This window comes from Loxodonta africana, chromosome Y (assembly GCF_030014295.1).
Source record: "Loxodonta africana isolate mLoxAfr1 chromosome Y, mLoxAfr1.hap2, whole genome shotgun sequence".
Classification (NCBI taxonomy): Eukaryota; Metazoa; Chordata; class Mammalia; order Proboscidea; family Elephantidae; genus Loxodonta; species Loxodonta africana.
This window is the reverse complement of record NC_087370.1, coordinates 10,074,018-10,088,879: the sequence shown is the minus strand read 5'-3', so window position 1 is coordinate 10,088,879 and position 14,862 is coordinate 10,074,018. Positions and strand designations below refer to the sequence as shown.

Genomic DNA, 14,862 nt, shown 5'->3' with positions numbered 1-14,862 from the left:
CCTTATGTGGAGTTCAATGAGCATCTTGGATAGATAACTTCTCATCTTTCATGATATCAGGGATGTTTTCTGCCAACAAATTGTCAACAATTCTCTCTGTATTTTCTGTTATCCCTCCCTGTTCTGGTACTCCAGTCACTTGTAGGTGATTTCTCTGCATAGAGTGCCACATGATTCTTACGGTTTCTTCTTCTTCTTCTTTTTTTTTTTTTTGAATTCTTTTATCTGATTTATCTTTGAATGTATTGATGCCAAGTGTTTTATCTTCAGTTTTACTAATCGTGCCTTCCATTTCCTCAGTTCTATTCCTTTGACTTTCTACTTAGTTGTCTAATTCTGTAATTTTTTTCATAATATAAATTTCTGATTGCTCTCTCTCCATGGATTCTTGCAGCCTATTAAATTTTTCACTGTGTTCTTGAATAACCTTTTAAATTTCTTCTGCTTTATCTGGCTTGTTCTGTGTTTTGCCTTATCTCATTCTTGATGTTGAAGAGTCCTGTATATTAATCTTTTGCATTCTACATCTGGTAATTCCAGGAAAACACCTTCCTCTGGAAGATTCCTTCATACTTTGTTTTGAGAGCTTGTTGAATTGATCATGGTCTGCTCCTTTTGTGATTTGCTGTTGACTGTTGTCTCTGAACCATCTATAAGTTATCGTATTAATTTATTTTAAGTTTGCTTACTGCATCCTAGTTTCTAGCTTTGTTTTGTTTTGATATGCCCAAATTGGCTGCTTGAGTGAGATATCTTGATCCTTTTCACCTTTAAAGCTTTAACATCCTGTCACCAGATGGCCAGAGCTGTTACCAGGTATATAAGCCTAGAAGTCCAATTATTTGTCTTGTATGGATTCAGCTTAGGCATCTAGGTAGTTGGCCACCAAGTGTGTGGTACGGACTCTGTCCTACAGTCTTAGAGGTGCAGGGGTGATTGACATAGGCCCAGGTATCAGGTTGCAGTGAGGGGTCATGCTTTGAACAAGGCAGGGGGCTGACAACTGTCCCCCGAGTGTCTGTGAGAAAAGTGCATCCCTTTTTCCTACAGCGCACAGGCGGATGGGTTCTACAGCTGGACCATGGGTACCCAGTGCTTTTGGTTGTAAAGACTGGGAGGTACCACTCATCCTTGGACCCCTGTCACAGGTGGGTGGGTGACATGGGTGGAGCCACCAGTGCTTAGGCCCCTGATGTGTGTAGGTAAACATCCTGTTTAACAGACAAAGTGGTGTCAAACCTCAAAAACCCAACTGTCCACCTCATAGCTGAAACAGTTGTAGTCTGCCAACAAGAGCCTATTCTCTATTCAGGGTGAGAGATATTCAAAGTTCACAGATCATTTTTCCTAGTCAGGAGCCACTTCTGTCCTGAGCTCCCCAACTTAGTGGAGCTGGGAGATTATCTTTTCCCCCAGTTGTGAATTTATTCCTTCTCCAAGGCTGTGAGAATGGCTCAGAATGCTCAGCAGGACCTATCTTAGGCTCAGGGAAGTTGATAGCCACAGAAGTCAGCTTGGGGGCTGGAGGGTACAGTAAAATAAATGCAAGTACTTAGCTTTTGATGAGAACACTGTTCTCTTGTTCCGGGGGTGTGAGTGTGTGGCTCACTGTCTTTCCCTGATGAAACCACACGTGGAATGCTACCTCCAACCCTGCTATGGTCACTCCAGGGGATTGTGTTTGAGGGTTCCTGTGGAGTCTGGCAACTGCTTGCCACTTCTGAACCAAGTAGCCCTCCTCTGCCACTCCATCCATTTTCTAACTTAGCCTTTGATGTTCAGGGCTCCTAGCTTGTCACATATATAATCATTTCACTTTTTTTTTTTTTTTGGTCTTTGTTGTAAAAGGGATTGCTGGAATTGTCCGATTACTCTGCATCTTGGCCCCTCCTCTCTTGAGTTCTTATAGTAGTGGTCCCATACAATATTTGTTAATGACAGTTTTTAAAAGGTAGTTATTAGAAACTGATCTCTTCTGGAGAAATCTATGAAAGGTGGATTAAGCAAGGCCTGTTTTCTTAAAGTTGGAGCATTTTTTTAAATGGGAAAATTCCTGTAAATGGTGGAACACTTCAAAAACCAGCCTGTAACTGAGGGAAGAAAATTCCCTGAAGCATGATGTAGTAAGAGATTAACGGCTTTGTATTGATTCAGTGTCTGAATATTGATGATCTGTCATGAAATCATGCATTATTTTGCATACCTAAAGGTCTTCCCTGAGGTTCAGGGTGGGAATGTGTAGCAAAACTTTGCTGTGGGGTTAGACTCTCCTCCAAGCACTTCCTGTGCCTTCTTGGTAGTGTATTTGTTTTAACATATTTGCTACATACCTTGTATCCATATTTACTGATGGGATATGATGCTTTTACTTTGACAAGCTACAGGGCACATCATTGCTCCCAGATGGACAAATTTTAGCCTCCAAATAGACTGGTATGGTTTATCTTTCCAGTAAACATGAAACACAGGACTGCTTCTTCAGATACCAGGGAGAGGAAACCAGAAGACAAAACCACACTTTGGCTCATGGCCTCTCTTTTGATTTAGAAGTGAGCCAGCTAAAGTCCTACATTTCTATTGCCCCTTGAAAATTGTTCCTTGTTCTATTAAGTAATACCTTCCTACTGCCAGGAAAAATGAAGTCCACACCCTCACCCACATACACACACACACACACACACGAACACACACAGGCACACGAACACACACACACACACTAACTGTCCTGGGAGGGTTTAGTGTGAGAACTTTACCCCATCAGAATGGCAATTTGAGTATTGGAATTGCTGTCTTCTCAATTGCAGCAAAGAATTTTTGCTGAGAAGGTGAGAATCCCAGAGTTAATAGATGATTTAGTTAATACATCTGTCAAAAGTCTAAAGGGATCAACATGCCCATATAATTCTAGCTGAAATGAGATGAGAACTACCCTAAGAAAGGAATGTAGATAAAGGAGGAGAACAGGCCCTTTGAGTTTGTTATTTAACCCTTTATTCTTTTTTTTTTTTTGGTTAACCCTTTCTGTTCCTATTTTAAGGGTAATATATTGAACTAGAACGTGATTTCTCTTAGGAATGCCTGTGTAGGGATGGGCATTGCTGGCTTGAAGGAGTGTCCTAAGTAACACGCATATTCTTCTGCAAAGATGGAAGCAGCCACAGCCTATTGGATTGATGGCCTGGCAGTGCTGAGCATGGACCACACTTTCCTGATCTGTGAAGAACTCCATGTCCCGGGAAACATGTCTACTCTAGCTTTTATGGAGTGGGCTCACAGAAGGGTTGGAAGGCTGCCACAAGCACTCTAGGTGGTCTTGGGCTTTCTTCCAAAAGAAATCCAGGGGTGCAGTTCAAACAGAATACACTCGAGAGTGTGGAGGCTTCCACTCTCTCTGGAAAACCCCTAAATGGCTTCAGTGCTATTTATAAAACATCACCTGAAATACAAAAAAGTGCCATACCCCTGATGGAAGACAATGGGCTTAGACAGGCCTGTGAGCCGTCTGAACATTTACAGTGCTAGTTACCTGTGGCTGCCCTGGGTTAGTCCTTACACGGAGGGGGCCACACTAGGCATTTACCTTTTCCCTTACTCATCAAATAAGTATTCACTGAACATGTACAAGGCATTGCTACTTCAGCAGTCCTACAGCTTAGCCCAGCCATTGTACTCTCCAGTCTGCACCAACCGAGAGAGCTTTTCATTACCTGCCCCCTCCTCAGTCCCCACATCCCAGCATCCTTGGCTTTGCCCATGAGGCTCTCCATACCATTGGCCTCCCTACCGTCCCACCTGTTGTTCACTGTGCAGACAAAAGTCTACTGTGAAAGATAGGGGTCAGTCCTGGGAACCCTGCTGAGTCACATGCCTATCCTCACATCCAGAAGAGTAAACAGCCTAGGGTGTCCTCTGCCAAGTCAGTCAGTAGTGGCCTGGTAGGGGACTGAGCTGTCCTGTGCCCCCCCACCTCGGCTGTCATCCCTTACCCACCTGCCCACACAGCCTGCTGCAGACACCTACTCTGAATTCCACAGGCACTATGCCGGGATCTCCAGCTGTCCTTCAGTCACCGTGTCGAAGTGAGTTCGCCATGGCCAGCATTTCCAAAGACGATTATCCTAAGGTTCTGGAAGGGGGCAAAGGCGCCCAGCCATTATCCAGGCATGCCTGGAAAACAGAGGTTCAAGGCAGAAAAGATGTCAGCTTACCTTCTCTTTTGGAGAAGCAGATATTTTCCAAAGATGTCAACAACCAGCCACTTGACTTGTCTTCTAAAGTGGTGGACATGAATTCTTCCAAAGCTGACCACATGAAAAAGATGGCTCCCACAACCTTAGTTCACAGCAGAGGTGGAAGTGTCTTAGTGCTGTCTAGAAGTGAACTTCTGAAAGAAAAACTATCTACTCCAGGAAATGACTGTGCTAGCTATACATCTGAAATCATTAGCACAGCTCCCTCATCGTGGGTGGTGCCTAGCCCAAGTCCTAGCAAAGAGAACAATAGTGAAAGTATGCCACTGAAAAACAAGGTACCACACTGGGCAATACTGCAGCAGCGGAGTTCTTCCTGTCCCTGCATGGGCAGCACAGACGTCACAGTCAGTAACATTTCGGAGTCGGTGTCAAGCACCAGCCACCCAGCTACCACTTTGCCAGACCCAAATGCCAGTGCAGATGGCACCAAGACAAGCTGGAGCTCCATGGACATCTGTTATTCAACACATGGACCAGCCTCTGACCATGTCTGGCAAGCATAATGGATGTACCAGCAGCAAGAGTGCCAAAGCCAACAACTCAGAACAAGTTTCAAAGCAAATGAGAATGGCCTTGCTCAATATTTCTGTCTTCAAATGAGACATTCAGATTCCCACAAATCCCCTGGAGTAACTTCTGTTAATTACCCAGTGCCTGAGGGCATTGCTATCAGTCCCTTCTCCTTACATGGCAAAGGACCTGTCTATCCTCACCCAGTTTTGCTACCAAATGGCAATCTTTCTACTAGGCATCTTCCTCCAAAGCCTGGACCATCCTTCAGGCTGCCCCCAGGCCAGCCAGAGTTTGTGACCTACCAGGATGCCCTGGGTTTGGGCATGGTGCATCACTTGCTGGTACCACACATGCCCAAAGAGATTGCTAAAGAGGAAAAATGGGAGAAGAGGTTCAGGTCTCATGAGAGAGCCCACTCCATGTACCCAACCCTTCAGGCTCAGTTTTCTGAGATGTTGGAAGCCAGCCTCATGAAGTTACATCCAGAAGTCCCCACTGACAAGAACCCAAAACTGAACCCCAGCTGGAATCAAGGGAAAACAGTTGTGAAAAGTGACAAACTCAGTGTAGACCTTCTCCAAGAAGAACAAGATACTAAAAACACGAATGTGTCCAAACCTGGCTTCACAGCCAGGAAGGTTGGCCTGAGCACAGAGACTACAAAGCCCTCAGCTGATCTGGACCTGAAGCAGCACCAGAGCTCATTGCCTTGAGGAAGGAGCTGGGGCATATCAGTGACTTCAATGAAGCATATGCTTTAAAACAAGCCCCAGGCCAATCAATCTTCAGCTTAAGGAAAGAGAATGTTCCTGCAGGTACCAACAAAGAGAACCTGGGCTTGCCTGTTGTGACTTCATTCCTTGAGCAGATTCTTGGGAGCAATGACCCTGCCACGACTTTTGGTAAAAACCAAGAGGAACCCAAACCATTTTGTGTAAGCAGCGTCCCCCCGTCAAGTGTGGATGCTGCCCCACCTACACTAGAGGTGGATCTGATGATGCTGAATCAATTGATGGCAGAGTTCTGAAATGCAAGCCATACAAACTGGCAAAAATAATCACAAGTTCCACTGATTATGTTGGTGACCAGTTCACTACCAAAGTGTGTACAGATTCCAGTCAGCTCAGCCAAGAACAGTGGGCATTGCAGGTGAGCCCCCACCCCAACTTCAGACCCTTTACCAGCTGTCAGTTTTTTTAATGAGTAAAGAAGACTGGGGGGGTATGGCAGGGAAAGGTGCCATACATATTTGCTTAAATGAGTGTGTGGTAATTTGAATATGTGATATCTGTTTAATAAGGGAATGTGAGTGATAACACTTAGTAGGTTCATGTGTCTGAATATGTTAAGTTATTCTGTTGATTATAAGAGAGCTCCACTTGAATGCCGATAACATAAGTTTTAATTATTGTGACAGATATATAAAGACTGCATAATAATGAACAATTTCTTTGATTTCTGTGTTTGTTATATGATATTAAATATGATTGGCAGTGATACTTGCATGATACTTGGTGGAAATGTGCATGTCTGTGGGGTTCATATAGCCTTCAGACATATATGTATATACACTATACACACATCTTTTAAAAGGCTAGGGTGTACATTTAACTTGGTAGCCAGTTATGATAGATGTTGTACTGGGATTTCCTAAGATATTTTACTTTTTAAAAAGTTGAATGAAGTCTAATTGTTTTTACAATTTTAAAGGGAAAATTGGCTTATGTTTTTAAAAGTGTATAAAATTATCTAAATGATCAATTGAGTGCCCACTTTAATTATATGGATGGAAGAATTTCAAGGGGACAATATTTTATGTCTATCTATTGCTTACCTCGAGGTCATTTCTTCAAAAAATTTTTTCAAAGTTTTGTTACTAAAATGTTATATAAACCTTTAGAGTTAAATTTAATTTCAACATTTACAAAGGGAAGTTTGTGGGCCATTTTGTTTATCTCCAAAAACAAGACAAAATCCAAAAAAAAGTTTGTCTCTTTGCAATAGTGAATGGTCACGCATACACACAGCGTATATATCTGTATACCTATGACTTTATGAAAATAATTTCATCTCATAAATTGTGATTCATTTTGGGGGAAAAATTTTCTTTGGAAATAATTTCCCTTAATGTAAGACAAATGAAATAACCTTTATATTAAAGTGTTTTTTGTTTCCATCTCCATTTTCTTTCTTGTGTGCAATTATGTGCTTCTCCAAATCGGAGATGAAAGACAGAGAAGACTCCGAGGTATGCAAATTCAGCCCAGCAGACTGGAAAAGGCTGAAGGAAATCAGAACAAAAAGCCAAAGTTGGTCTCCCTGGAGGAGATCATTGCTGACCAGAATGACAGTGAGAGATTAAGTAAACCTGAGTGACTTGTGTGTGTTGCCATATGTGGGAGAACAGGGAAATCCTGCTGTTAACCTGAGAGTGTTCTCAAGTAGGGGGAGGCAAAAGGAAGCAATTCACTTTCTATGGTCCAGAGTCCAGTTGGCATCTGCTAGTAGAAGGGGGGCTGCTTCGGTACCCATGAAATGAAGGGCTGACTTTCCTTTTGAATGTTGTGTCCTTCAGGAATGCAGCGTCTTTGAGGAGTTATTATCCTGCAGTTATAAACACAGTTTAGCGTGAGAGTACACAGTGTAGCAGAGTCATGGCAATGCTAGAGGTCAAGTGTGGTTCAGACAGGTTTCATTTTGTAGCAGTGGAATTACACTTCCCAGCCAAGGGCACCATAGTGTTTCCCTCATTTCCCTACCCCTTCCAAGCACATAAGAATATTTGGGTACTTTATACCTTTTGGCTACTGGGAATAATACTTGCAGTGAACATCGGTGTACAATTATCTGTTTGAATGTCTGCTTCCGAGTCTTTTTTTGGGCATGTGGTCGTTTTATGTTTAACTTTTTGAAGAAACACTAAATTTGTTTTCCACAGTGGCTGTTCCATTTATAATCCAACCAGCAGTGGATGATATTTTTTATTTCTCCATATCCTTACCAACACTTGTTTTCCATTTTTCTCATTGTAGACATTCTAGTGGGAGTGAAATTGCATCTCTTGGTATTTTGATTTGTGTTCCCCTAATGACTTTTCATGTATTTATTGACTGTTTATATAACTTCTTTGGTGAAATATCTATTCAAATACTTTTCCCATTTTTTAATTGGGTTATTTGTGTTTTTGTTGAGCTGTAGTTCTTCGTATATTCTGAGTATTAAACCCTTATTAGATGTATGATTCCCAAGTATTTTCTCCCAGTCTTCAGATTTTTTCCTTTACTTTGTTGACAAAGATCAACAAAAGTTTTTATTTTTGATGAAGTCTAATTTATCTATATTGCCTTTTGTTGTTTGTGTTTTTGGTATCATATTTTAAGAATTCATTATCAAAAACTAAATCCCAAAATATTAACCCTATGTTTTCTTCTATGAATATTATGGTTTTACGGTTTTTAGCTCTTATATTTGGAGCCCCTGAGTGGTGGCAAAAGGAGGTCCCTAGGTGGTGAAAGTGGTTTGCACTCTACCACTAAGTTAAAGATTGGTGATTGGAACCCACCCAGCAGCAGTGCTGCAGAAGAAAGGCCAGTTGATGCATTTCTGTAAAGATTACAGCCAAGAAAATCCTATGGAGCAGTTCTAGTCTATAATGTAGGGTTCCCAAGAGTTGGAATCAATTCAATGGCAATGTGGTTTTTTTGTTGTTTGGATGGTTGGTTGGTTGGTAAAAACAGTTAAGCACTCACTGCTAACTGAAAGGTTGGAGCTTCATCTCCACAAAGAGGCATTTCAGAAAAAAGGCCTTGTGGTCCACTTCTGAAAAACCAGTCATTGAAAACTCTATGGAGCACAGATCTACTCTGACACAGACAGGTTCGTATTTATCAAAGTTAACTCAGTGGCAACTGGTTTAGTTCTTACATTTAGGTTCTCGATGCATTTTGAGTTAACTTTTTTATATGGTAAGATATGGTTCCAGCTTTATTCTTTTCTGTGGAAATTCACTTGTCCCAGAGCCATTTATTGAAGAGACTGTTCTTTCCCATTGAATGGATTTAGCATCCTTGTTGAAAAATCAATTAATCTTGTATGTATGGAATTTTATGGCTTCTAAATTGTGTTCTTTTCCATTGCTATGTATATCATTATATCAATACAAGACTTTTTTTTTTTTAATTTTATTGTGCTTTAAGTGAAATTTTACAAATCAGGTCAGTCTCTCATACAAAAATTTACATGCACCATTCCCATTGTGGTGGTGGCAGGATGGCACTAGCATTCGGCCGCAGTTTCCTCCAGGAGAAGCAGCCAGCCACACAGCCTACTCACACCTCCAGAACCTTAGGAGGGCAGTGCTCACAGCAAAAGCTAAGTACTTGTGTATATTTTACTGTTCTCCCCCACCCACAAATCGGCTTCAGCGGCTGAATTCTCTGGGCCTGAAATAGGCACCGTTGAGCACCTAGAGCCATCCTCCAGGCCTTGGGGAAGGAAAAAATTTGCATTTTGGAGAAAAGATAATTTGCTAGCTCCACTAACCAGGGGAGCTCAGGACAGAAATGGCTTCTGTTCAGGTATAAACCATTTGCGGACTTTGAGCACCTTTCCCTTCTGCATGGACCTGTGTGGGCCTATTTCAGGAGAATAGGCCCTTGTTGGCAGACTCCAACCATTTCAGCTGTGTGGTGGAGAGGTGGGTGTTTGATGTTTGACACTGCTTTGCCTATTAAACAAGGTCCTCACCTACCCACATCAGGGACCTAAGGACTGGTAGTTCCACTCAGGTCACCCAGCCACCTGTGACAGGGTTCCAAAGATAACTGGTACCTCCCAGTCCTTACAACCAAAAACTTGGGGTGCCCATGGTCCATCTGCAGAATCCACCCACCTGCATGCTCTAGGAAACAAGGACGTACTTTCCTCAGAGACACTCGGGGGCAGTTCTCAGCCCCCTGCCTTGTTCAGAGCTTGACCCCCTGCTACAATCAGATACCAGTATATACGCTAATCACCCCTGCCCTTCTAAGGCTGTAGGACAGAGCCTGTACCACACACTTGATGATCAGCTACCTGGAAACCTGAGCTGAATTCATACAAGAAAAGTGAATGGACTCCTAGACTGATATACCTGTTAACAGCTCTAGCCATCTGGAGACAGAACATCAGGGCTCAAAATGTGAAAATAATCAAACTAGCTCACTTAAGCAACCCATAGGCGTATACCAAAACAAAACAAATCAAGAGGCTATTACACAGTAAGCAAGCATAAACTAATATAATAACTTATAGATGGCTCGGAGACAACAATCGATATCAAGTCACATAAAAAAACAGATCAAGATCACCTCAACAGGCTTTCAAAACAAAGAATCCAGGGATCTTCTAAATGAAAGTGTATTCCTGGAATTACCAGATGCAGAATACAAAAGGTTAATATACAGGACCCTTCAAGACATCAGGAAGGAAGTGAGACAATTCACAGAACAAGCCAAGGAATACACAGATAAAGCAATTGAAGAAATTAGAAAGGTTATTGAGGAACATAACGAAAAGTTTAATAAGCTTGGAAAATCCATAGACAGCAATCAGAAATTCAAAAGATTAACAATAAAATTACAGAAGTAGAGAACTCAATAGGAAGTCAGAGGAGAATTGAGCAAGTAGAAGGTAGAATTTCTGAACTCAAAGATAAATCACTTGGCACCAAAATACTTGAAGAAAAATCAGATAAAAGAATTAAAAAAAATGAAGAAACCTTAAGAATCATGTGGCACTCTATCAAGAAATAACCTACGAGTGATTGGAGAACCAGAACAGGGAGGGATAACAGTAAATACAGAGAGAATTGTTGAAGATTTGTTGGCAGAAAACTTCCCTGATATCGTGAAAGATGAGAAGATATCTATCCAAGATGCTCATCAAACACCTCATGAAGTAAATTTTAAAAGAAAGTCACCAAGACATATTTTAATCAAACTTGCCAAAACCAAACATAAAGAGGATTTTAAGAGCAGCTAGCAATAAACAATAAGTCACCTACAAAGGAGAGTCGATAAGAATAAACTTGGACTACTCGGCAGAAACTATGCAGGCAAGGAGGGAATGGGATGACTTACAGAAAAAAATTGAAGGAAAAAAATTGCCAGCCAAGAATCATAGATTGAACAAAACTGTCTCTCAAATATGAAGGTGAAATTAGGACATTTCCAGGTAAACAGAAGTTTAGGGAATTCATGAAAACCAAACCAAAACTACAAGAAATACTAACGGGAGTTCTTTGGTTAGAAAATCAATAATATCTGGTATCAGCCCAAGACTAGAACACTGGGCAGAGCAATCGGATGTCAACCCGGACAGGATAATCACAAAAATAAATCAAGATTAAAAAAACGCTCAAAACAGGGAAACAGCGACGCTATTATGTAAAAGAAGACAACACTAAAACAATAAAGAGAGGAACCCAAGGCAATATGAAGAAATAAAAGTTAGGTTTAAATTTAGAAATATGGTAGTAAATAATACGGTGACCACAAAGGAGACAAACTATCCTACTTATCAAAATAAAATACACAAAAAAAAATAGAGACTTAGCAGAGAAAAACCAACAACGATGGATATGAGGAAAAGACAATATATAAAGATAATCTACACAGCACAAAAAATTAAGTGAGAAAAAGAAACTGTGAACAACACACACACACACAAAAAAGATACCAAAATGATAGTATTAAATTCTTACCTATCCATAATTACACTGAATGTAAATGGACTAAATGCACCAATAAAGAGACAGGGAATGGCAAATTGCATTAAAAAACACGATCCAGCTATACGCTTCTTACAAGAGACACACTTTAAATGTAGAAACACAAACAAACAAACACTCGTGGAGGGAAAAAAATACATATCAAGCAAACAACAATCAAAAAAGAGCAGGAGTGGCAGTATTAATTTCTGACATAATAGACTTTAAAGTTAAATCTACCACAAAGGATAAGGAAGGACACTATATAATGATTAAACGGACAATACACCAGGAGGATATTACCATATTAAATATTTATGCACCCAATGAAAGGGCTGCAAGATACATAAGACAAACTCAATCAGCATTGAAAAGTGAGATAGAGACCTCCACAATAACAGTAGGAGACCAACAACACTTTCGGTGAAAGACAGGACATCCAGAAAGAAAGCTCAATAAAGACACGGAAGATCTAAATGCCATAATCAACCAACTTGACCTCATAGACATATACAGAACACTCCACCCAATAGCAACCAAGTATACTTTCTTTTCTAGTGCACATGGAACGTCCTCTAGAATAGACCACACATAAAGTCACAAAGCAAACCTTAGCAGAATCCAAAACATCAAAATATCACAAAGCACCTTCTCTGACCATAAGGCCACAAAAGTAAAAATCAATGACAGAAAGAGCAGAGAAAAGAAATCAAACACTTGGAAAATGAACAATATGCTGCTCAAAAAAAACTGGATTATAGAATACATGAAGGATAGAATAAAGAAATTCATAGCATCCAACAAGAATGAAAACACTTTCTATCAGAACTTTTGGGATACAATGAAAGCAGTGCTCAGAGGTCAATTTATATCAGTAAATACACACATACAAAAAGAAGAAAGGGCCAAAGTCAAAGAATTATCCCTACAACTTGAACAAATAGGAAGAGAGCAACAAAAGAAACTGTCAGACACCGGAAGAAAACAAATAATAAAAATTAGAGCAGAACTAAATGAAATAGAAAACTGAAAAACAATTCAAAGAATTGACAAAACCAAAAGCTGGTTCTTTGAAAAAAATCAACCAAGTTGATAAACCATTGGCCAAACTGAAAAAAGAAAAACAGGAGAGGAAGCAAATAACCCGAATAGGAAATGAAATGGATGACATTACAGCAGATCCGACTGAAATTAAAAGAATCATATCTGATTACTATGAAGAATTGTACTCTAACAAATTTGAAAACGTAGATTTGGATGAATTCCTAGAAAAACACTGCCTACCTAAACTAACACAAACAGAGGTAGACCAACTAAATAGGCCCATAACAAAAGAAGAGATTGAAAGGTAATTAAAACACTCCCAACAACAACAACAACAAAAGCCCTGGCCCTGACAGCTTCCTGGCAGAGTTCTACCAAACGTTCAGAGAAGAGTTAACACCACTACTACTAAAGGTATTTCAGATAATAGAAAAGAACGGAGTACTCCCAAATTAATTCTATGAAACCACTATATCCCTGATACCAAAACCAGGTAAAGTCACCACACAAAAAGAACAATACAGACCTATATCCCTCCTGAACTTAGATGCAAAAATCCTCAACAAAACTCTAGCTAATACAATTTAACAACACATCAAAAAATAATTCACCATGACCAAGTGGGATTCATACCAGGTATGCAGGGATGGTTCAACATTAGAAAAACAATTAATGTAATCCATCATATATAAATAAAACAAAAGACAAGAATCACATGATTTTATCAATTGATACAGAAAAGGTGTTTGACAAAATTCAACACCCATTCATGATAAAAACTCTCAGCAAATTAGGAATAGAAGGAAAATTCCTCAGCATAATAAAGGACATTTATACAAAGCCAACAGCCAACATCATCCTAAATGAAGAGAGTGTGAAAGCATTCTCCTTAAAATCGGGAACCAGACAAAGATGCCCTTTATCACCACTCTTATTCAACATTGTGCTGGAGGTCCTAGCCAGAGCAGTTAGGCTAGATAAAGAAATAAAGTGCATCCATATTGGAAAGGAAGATGTAAAAGTATCTCTATTTGAAGATGACATTGTCTTATTCACAGAAAACCCTAAGGAATCCTCAAGAAAACTATTAAACTAATAGAAGAGTTCAGCAGGGTATCAGGATACAAGATAAACGTACAAAAATCAGTTGGATTCCTCTATACCAACAAAAAGAACATCGAAGAGGACATCACCAAATCAATACCATTTACAGTAGCTCCCAAGAAGATAAAGTACTTAGAAATAAATCTTACCAGAGAGGTAAAAGACTTATACAAAGAAAGCTACAAAACACTTCTGCAAGAAACCAGAGAGACCTACATACGTGGAAAAACATACCTTGCTCATGGATAGGAAGACTTAAGATTGTAAAAATGTCTACTTCTACCAAAAGCAACCTACAGATTTAGTGCAATTCTGATCCAAATTCCAATGGCATTTTTTAATGAGATGGAGAAACAAATCACCAACTTCATGTGGAAGGGAATGAAGCCCCGGATAAGTAAAGTGGGAGGCCTCACCTCCCTGATTTTAGAACCTATTATATTGCCCTTGTAGTCAAAATAGCCTGGCCTGGTAAAACAACAGATACATAGACCAATGAAACAAAATTGAGAATCCAGGCATAAATCCATCCACATATGAGCAGTTGATATTTGACAAAGGCCCAAAAACAGTTAAATGGGGGAAAAGACAGTCTTTTTAACAAATGGTGCTGGCATAACTGGGTATCCATCTGCAAAAAAATGAATCAAGACGCATATCTTACACCATGCACAAAAAAGAACTCAGAATGGATCAAAGACCTAAATATAAAATCTAAAACGATAAAGATCATGGAAGAAAAAATAGGGACAATGTTAAGAGCCCCAATACATGGCGTAAACCGTATAGAATACATTACTAACAAGGCAGAAGAAAAAGTAGATAACAGCTCCTAAAAATCAAACACCCACGCTCATCCAAAGACTTCACCAAGAGACTAAGAAGACTACTTTTAGACTGGGAAAAACTTTTTAGCTATGACATTTCCCATCAACGACTGATCTCTAAAATCTACATGATACTACAAAAACTCAAGTACAAAAAGACAAATAACCCAATTAAAAAATGAGCAAAAGATGAACAGACCTTCACTAAAGAAGGCATTCAGGTAGCTATCAGATAAATGAGGAAATGCTCACAAAGGTTAGCCATAAGAGAAATGCAAATCAGAAGTACAATGAGATTCCATGTAATTCCAACAAGGCTGGCATTAATCAAAAAAACACAAAATAATAAATGTTGGACAGGTTGTCGAGAGAC

General features: G+C 39.9%; 1 pseudogene; it reads left to right on the top strand.

The window, feature by feature from the left end:
- Window positions 1-2,096: 2,096 nt before the first annotated feature.
- On the top strand, window positions 2,097-7,142 carry LOC135229023 (BCL-6 corepressor-like; annotated as a pseudogene).
- Window positions 7,143-14,862: the final 7,720 nt, after the last annotated feature.